Source organism: Carya illinoinensis, chromosome 6 (genome assembly GCF_018687715.1).
Source record: "Carya illinoinensis cultivar Pawnee chromosome 6, C.illinoinensisPawnee_v1, whole genome shotgun sequence".
NCBI classification, from domain to species: Eukaryota; Viridiplantae; Streptophyta; class Magnoliopsida; order Fagales; family Juglandaceae; genus Carya; species Carya illinoinensis.
This window is the reverse complement of record NC_056757.1, coordinates 9,222,018-9,230,000: the sequence shown is the minus strand read 5'-3', so window position 1 is coordinate 9,230,000 and position 7,983 is coordinate 9,222,018.

The window sequence follows — 7,983 nt, the reverse complement described above, 5'->3', positions numbered from 1 at the left end:
GTGTCACAGATCTCCAAGAACATCGCCAAATGAATATTGGGATCATCAAGTGGCAATCCGCTGAATTGAGCTTGCTGCACCATGCTAATCAAAGCTGGTTTGAGCTCAAAGTTGTTGGCATTAATTGGCTGGCGCATTATGCTCGAGTAATTTCCATTCACAACTGGCCGTACATAGTCCTTCAAGGTGCGTGGTAGTACCTCACGATCTTCTTCAGCCATGGCTAGTATCTTATTTCTTCTTAGTGATCTAAGAGTTCTTTCAATCTCTGGATCAACAGGAATAATATCACGAGATCTAGCACGACGCATCACATGTCAAAAACACACCTTTAGAACAAATTAAAACAAAGTTCTAAATTAAAACCAAGATTACTTTGTATCGATATTGACAAAAAGAATAAGAATAAACCAATCCCCGGCAACGGCGCCAAAAATTTGACCGGTGCAAAACTGCAAGTGCACAGTATCGTAGTTTTATAGTAAAGTAATAAGAAGAGTATCGTCATCAGGGATTGGTACTTTACGGTTGCCAAATACCAAAATTATACTAAACTTGATTTTATCTAGAGGAATCACTAAGATTTTTGTAGTTGTAATTTAAACTAAAATCGACTCAAAAGAAATATGCAAAGGAAATAAAACTGATGTTTGAAGATCAAATTAATGGGAAGAAAACTTCTAGGAAATCGATTTCACCTAATTCTTCACTATGCTTTTCTCATCCAGCTAACTTAATTTAATTCTCTTTTTGTCTACTAGCAAATTTCTAATTAATCCAAAAGCCTCTTTCGATAGTCAATTGGAAGTGATTCTAGTTTATCAATTCACACAAGAGTATGCAAATTAAATAATCAAGAAAGCAATAAGATCAATGATTTAGTTACTACATAGGTTCATACAAGTCTTTCGATCTCTATACTTACCTATGCTGAAATATTCAAGATCTACCTTATGATTCCCTCTTTCGATAGCAAATCACAAGATTACTTATCATCTAATCAATGGCCAGTTAATTAGAAGTAATAAACTTAGAATAAATCAGATAAACAAAGAGAGAATTGCATTAAATTAGCATAGACAATCAAGCATAGTTCGGAAATAGGTTACATCATTTTCCTAGAATGAAGAAAATTTAGCTCATGCTAGAAATGGAATTCAACATAAACGAATTCACCATAATTGTTCTGAGAAGATTGGAAGAAAATAAACACTGAAAAATCCTCCTTGCAGCCGCAACTCGTCGTCAAAAGCTCAAGGGAACGATTCAACGCTTTTCTCCCGTCCGTGATCGTGTATGATTCCAGCGTTTGAATCTGCCTGAATTCGCTCAAGCAGCCAAAAGCCTCCGCTCGAGCGATCTTGTGAATTCTGCAATATGAAATTTTGCAAGTCATCACTTCACAAGTGTAGAAAATGGTTTATTACAAAAATGAGAACCCCCGTCACTAATGATAACCTTGGGCATGCCAAATCGAGCAAACAAAGATTGTAAAAATTTTAGTACAACATGATGGTCATTGGTTTTGCAAGCGATGGCCTCAACCCACTTTGAAACATAGTCCACAGCCAATAAAATATATATGTTTCCAAATGAAACCGGAAAAGGTCCCATGAAGTCTATTCCCCAACAATCAAAGATTTCTAAAGTAAGAATGGGGGAAAGGGGCATCATGTTTCTTTTGCTAATGGCTCCCAACTTTTGACAAGACTCACATGCTTTACAAAAATTGTAAGCGTCCTTAAACATGGAAGACCAATAAAAACTGCTTTGCAAAATTTTTGCCACTGTTTTATTTGCTGAAAAATGACCACCACATGCACCCGTATGACAAAATCTCAATACTGAAGAAAACTCATCATTAGGAATGCATCTCCAAATCAATTGATCTGAACAATACTTGAAAAGATAAGGGTCATCAAAGTAGAAATGTTTTACCTCAGATAGAAACCGACGCTTATCTTGGGTTGACCATTCAGAAGGCATTCGGTCAGTCACCAGATAATTGACTATATCAGCATACCAGGGAGCTTTATCAACCATAAACAGATGCTCATCCGAAAAATTATCATCAAGAGGAAGGCTGACATTTGAAGAAGGAGATGATGACAATCTAGAGAGGTGGTCAGCTACCACATTTTCAACTCCTTTTTTATCCTTAATGTTGATGTTGAACTCTTGAAGTAATAGAATCCAGCGAATCAAGCGTGGTTTTGCATCTTTCTTAGCCAACAAATACTTAAGAGCAGAGTGGTCAGTGAAAATAGTAACAGGAGAACCAAGAATATAAGCCTGGAATTTATCAAGTGTAAAAACCACTGCAAGCAATTCTTTTTCAGCAGTGGTATAATTTTTCTGGGCATCATTCAAGGTTCTACTGGCATAATAAATCACAAATGGTCTGTTATCCACTCGCTGCCCCAAAACAGCTCCTAAGGCATAGTCACTAGCATCTGTCATAATCTCAAAGGGAAGGTCCCAATGCGGGGGTTGCACAATAGGGGTAGTGGTAAGCGACTTTTTCAAGGTATCAAAAGCTTTTTGGCACTCATCAGTCCAAACAAATTCAATATCATTTTGTAAAAGAGTGCACAAAGGTTTTGCAATGGAACTAAACCCTTGAATAAACCGCCTATAAAAACTAGCATGACCAAGAAAAGAACGAATATCCCTAACTGTCCTAGGGATAGGAAGTTTAGATATTAATTCAATCTTTGCCTTGTCAACCTTTATACCCTCAGAAGAAACAATATGCCCTAATACAATGCCCTGAGTAACCATAAATTGGCATTTCTCCCAATTAAGTAAAAGATTTTTTTCCTCACATCTCTGGAGAATACGTGCCAAATTATGCAAACAACTCTCAAAGGATTTTCCAAAAACAGAGAAATCATCCATGAATATTTCACAAATATCATCAATCATGTCAGAAAAAATACTCATCATGCATCTCTGAAAAGTAGCTGGAGCATTACACAAACCAAAAGGCATTCTAGTAAAAGCAAAAGTGCCAAAAGGACAGGTGAAAGTGGTTTTCTCCTGATCCTCAGGTGCTACAGTAATTTGATAATAACCAGAATAGCCATCCAATAAACAATAATATGCATTACCAGCTACTCTTTCCAAAATTTGATCCAAGAATGGTAAAGGAAAATGATCCTTCCTACTGGCTGAATTAAGTTTTCTATAATCAATGCACATTCTCCAGCCAGTAACCATTCTAGTTGGAATCAACTCATTTTTATCATTTTTTATGACAGTCAAACCAGATTTCTTTGGTACCACTTGAGTTGGACTTACCCACTTACTGTCTGAGATGGGATAAATGATTCCCACTGCGAGTAGCTTAAGCACTTCCTCTTTCACGACTTCCTTCATGGTAGGATTGAGCCTACGTTGAGCATCACGAACCGGTCTAGCATCGTCTTCAAGATGGATTTTGTGGGTACATACAGCGGCATCAATGCCTTTGATGTCGGCTATTGTCCAACCAATTGCACCTCGATGCTTTCTTAATACTTCAATCAACTGGGCTTCATCCTTCTGATTTAGCTTTGATGAAATCACCACCGGAAAAGTGCATTCTTCAGGTCCAAGAAACGCATACTTTAAATCTTGAGGAAGCGGTTTCAGTTCCAACTGAGGAACTTCTTCCTCTGAAGATCTAAGTATGTCTGGTGGTGGTAGAGCTTCGAACTGGGGTTTCCATCTTGCTCCCGCAAATTGTACTTCAAGTGGTAAAGATGAATCTGCAAAACAATCAAAAAAATCAAAGTCATCTTCATTGATATGATCAATTTTCTCATCAAGTAAAAATTCAGGTGTCTGAAAAATATAATCATCATCAGAGAAAGGAGAAGTTGAGCAAATAAAATCTATTGGTGTCAAACTCTCCACAGCATTCAAATCACTTGTGTCATCAAAATGTGCCGGCATCTTGCAAGCGTTGAAAACGTTCAACTCAAGTGCCATGTTCCCAAAGATAAGCTTCAAAACTCCACTTCTGCAATTGATTAAAGCATTTGATGTAGCTAGAAATGGTCTTCCTAGGATGACAGGAGCCTGGTAAATAGTGGAGACCGGCTGCTGCATGTCAAGAACCACAAAATCTACTGGGTAGTAGAATTTTTCCACCTGGACCAACACGTCCTCCACAATACCCTTTGGTACCTTAACTGATATGTCAGCTAACTGTAGCATGATGGAGGTCTTTTTCAGATCACCCAATCCCAACTGCTCATATACTGAGAACGGTAGCAAGTTCACACTACTCCCCAAATCAAGTAAAGCTCTCCCAATGCGTGATTCACCAATCATAATGGAGATGTTGGGAGAGTCGGGATCTCCAAACTTCTGAGGAGTCTCGCTCAATATCAATGCACTAACTTGCTCCGTTAGGAAAGCTTTCTTTTTCACATTCAGCTTCCTCTTCACCGTGCACAAGTCCTTCAAAAATTTTGCATATGAAGGCACTTGTTGTATGGCATCCAAGAGTGGAATATTGATTTTCACTTGCTTGAAAATCTCTTGAATCTCCGTGTGATACTTGTTCTTTTTGCCAGCTGCCAATCTCTGAGGATAGGGTACCACAGGTTGGTATCCCTTACTAGTTTCAGCATCTGCACTCATAGGCTTCTTCTGTTCTGGTCTCGCTACCTCTGGTTCTTTTTCAGCTTCATCTGCTTCTGCTGCATCTTTAGGCGTAGGAGCAATTACCTCTGTGTCTATGGTCATCTCAGGTCGGGGAACTTCCTTCCCACTTCTCAAAGTAAGAACAGCTTTTGCTACTCAATAACGTCTCCTGAGACATTATGCACTTGATGTTGTTGTTGTCTGTATACTTGAGGATTAGGTTGAGGCTGTGCAGGAAATTTCCCTTTCTCTAGGGCGCTCAAGGTTGTGCTCATCTTATTAACAGTGCCACGCAACTCATTTATGGCCTGAGTATTTTGATTATTTGTGGTGGCCTGAATCTGCATGAATTTCTGGAGTGTATTGGCCATCTGAGCCATACTGTTATCTAGAGTCTTCTTTGCACATGATGAAGGCTGAGAACTTTGTGCAGCTACATGAGGTTGAAATCCAGGAGGAGCTACATAAGGATAGCTCTGAGGATTTTGATATGGCGGATATGGGTGCTGAGGAGCACCTTGATTAAATGGCTACTGCTGAGGTGGTGGGGACCGACTAGGTTGATCCTTTCTCCATGAGAAATTTGGGTGATTTCTCCACCCCGGATTATATGTGTTGGAGAAAGGCTGATTCTGTGCTCGATTGACCCAGTTAGCTGATTGTATTGGCTCAGACCCACCTTCTTGAAATACTGGCATAATCAGGCAGTCTTGGGTCTTATGGTTTGAATCAGCACATATAGAACATGCCTCTGCTACTTTCGCAGCCTTTACTTTTTCCATTTCCATGACCTCCATTCTTCTAGTCAATGCAGTTATTCGGGCTTGAACATCCGTGTCTCCTTTGAGCATATATGCCCCCTCCAGAAATAGCCCTCAGTGGCTGTGCTGTTAATGGAACTCGATCAGTACGAGTATTCCATTGTTGTGCGCTCTCAGCAAGGTAGTCGAAAAATGATAATGCTTCATCAGGTTCCTTGCTGAAGAACTCCCCATTGCACATTGTCTGAACAAATTGCTTGCATTCCGGAGTGAGACCAGTGTAAAAATAGCTCACCAGCCTCCAGGATTCAAAACCATGATGTGGACAAATGTTCACCAAATCCTTAAATTTTTCCCAACTGGCCTGAAAAGTCTCATCAGGTCTCTGATTGAACTGGCTGATTTGCTCCTGCAAAAATTGAGTTCTCTGAAAAGGAAAAAATTTCTGTAAGAATTCACGCTGCATGTCAGACCAACTAGAAATGGAATTAGGTCTCAAAGAGTTAAACCAAATCTTCGCTTTATCCTTTAAAGAGAAAGGAAATAAACGAAGTCTAATGAATTCATCAGTAACATCCCTAGTGATAAAAGTAGCACAAGCCAGCTCAAAATCCGTCGCTTTTAATTTTTTTATGTTTCTTGCTGTTGTTTTCCATACCTGAACTAGGTGGTTTGAATTTAGTTTCCTTTTAGTTGGTGGTTTAGACGCAAGACAGACTTTCTTTCATTTCTCTGCTTACTGTTTTTTTTTTCGTTTGGTGTTTGCAGAACAAGAGTTCATTCTTGCTTTTATGGACAGTTGTTTCTCTGTTTTGTATTATGAATGTTAGGGACGGAAGGTGGTAGTTTTTTTTCTTTCTTTCGTTGAAGACGCTGGGCGGAAGCTTCTTCCTTTCACCTTACTTTTCCGTTTAGATCACCGTAGAGTGAGCTTTGACTTTATTTTCTTTTCACTTTGTCTCTTTCATTCGGCAGCAGGAGTAGCGTTCCCTTCATTTGACAGTTTTTAGTTTTATTTATTTATTTAGTTTTGATTTGTTTTATGTCTTCGAGCTTGACCGTTTGAACTGCTTTTTTTTTATAGATCATCTATTTTGCATTTTAAGATTTATTCTATTTTAGTATTTTCTTTAATTTTAATATGAGTTTACTTAGATTACTTTTTATTACTAGAAATATTATGCGTAGCTAATTTCTTAAGCTTGGGTTGTGGAATGGGACGTGATTTGTTTTGGATTCTAGTTTAATGCAATATTCTGTGATTGATTGTTGATTTCACTATATTACTAGTCGGATTTAAATTGAAAATAGATTGCGGCTCTTGCTCTTGTTTTGTTGTTGACGTAAGGCACAACAAAAGCTTGAAAACTATCAAGGCCTCTCTCAGACGTTGTTTGTTAATGTGTGTTTGACTAGTAAAATAGAGAATCTATTAGGAAAATATTGCAAAACTTGAGCTTAAATTTGTATCTTCCAATTAGCAATGCCTTGATTGGATTGTTAATCGAGAAAATTATCTAGAATCCGAAATAAAGAGAGTCTCATACCCAACCCAAGTGTTCGTTAATTTGTTTGTTTTAGAAACTCCAAATTTCAACTTCAATTATCTTCTTGCATTGCATTTGAATTTTATTTTCATCTCTCATACTTGATTAATTTGTTACTCACAAATCTCTTATACGCTTTGATAACCCATTGTCCCTGTGGAATACGATCCTGGACTTATCCTTGATACAACTTGACACTTCTACACTTGGAAGCACATTCGAAACCGAGTCATCTTGCATTGCATTCCTCCTCTCTTATTTTATTCAATTGGTTTACTAATTCAAACCAAACAACCAAGTCTTCATGCCTAACTTCTTGCCTAACTTCTTGCAAATTCATATACGGTTTCTTCATTGCCTCCCAGCCGACTTCTTCAATCTGTTTTCTTCAATTTCAGCACACAACACACTTTAATTCTAGCACATCATGCACTTTAATTTCAACACATGTTTCTCTATATTTTCTTCTCATTGCCGTAGACATTGACCAAGCTTGCATGTGTCTCTCTATCTTCCTTCATTTCGGTGGACAAAGGCTGACTTTTTCAATGTTAAATTTGGTGGAGCAGCAGCCTTCTTCTTCCTTCATTTCGGTGGAGACAGCAGCAGCCTTTGATTGCACCAATCTATCACATGTTCCTCACCTTAATTTAGCTGCACCAACCGATGTAAGTTAAGCCAAACAAGCAGCCTTTCAATTAATGTATAATTTAGGTGGGTTGGAAATGAGTTGGTGGATTTGTGGGGTGATTGGTGTAGCTGTGTATGAGGTTAGATGGAGTTGGGTTTGTTTAAATGGTGGGAAAGCTCAAGACAAAGTATGAACAAGGCATGAACATAATGAACCATGGTATGCATGAAAAATGGAGATGGAGATTAAAAAGAAAACACTCAACAACAAAATAACATAAATGAAAGATTAGCTTGAGCAACTTCCATTCAAAGATGGCAAGAAGTGCTTCTATCTTTTGAGGTTCATGAATTGAACCCAAAAGATGGAAAGATAGCTCAAGAAACTTTATGAACATGAAGAACAAGAAAAA